This window comes from Octopus bimaculoides, chromosome 3 (genome assembly GCF_001194135.2).
Source record: "Octopus bimaculoides isolate UCB-OBI-ISO-001 chromosome 3, ASM119413v2, whole genome shotgun sequence".
NCBI classification, from domain to species: domain Eukaryota; kingdom Metazoa; phylum Mollusca; class Cephalopoda; order Octopoda; family Octopodidae; genus Octopus; species Octopus bimaculoides.
Genome location: NC_068983.1, coordinates 37,846,745 through 37,847,173, shown reverse-complemented (window position 1 = coordinate 37,847,173; position 429 = coordinate 37,846,745).

The following is a 429-nucleotide window of genomic DNA, read 5'->3' as shown; positions in this document are numbered from 1 at the left end:
GTGTGTGTGTGTGTGTGTGTGTGTGTGTGTGTGTGTGTGTGTGTGTGTGTGTGAAGGGTAAAGCAGCCTTCGGTGTAACGTGGGACCGTCTACGTGATCACTGATCAGCTAGGAGCAGCAACGTATATTCCTCAAGTCAAACCATCCTGTTTCCAAAACAACATGTGAGTTGCTTGGGTAGAAAACCTTTGATCACTGACCTAGAACTAAACAACAACACCAGTTTTCACTCTTATGCTAAATGTGAATCACAAACAAGCTAACAGCAGGCTAGTTGTTAAATGTTAAATATCATTCGCAGATAGAAGCACACAAACCCACGTACTTATTACATTGGAGTGAAGGTTTAAAGTATCTTATATAGAAAGTAGCTTGTCTATACATACATACATACATACATACATACATACATACATACATACATACATG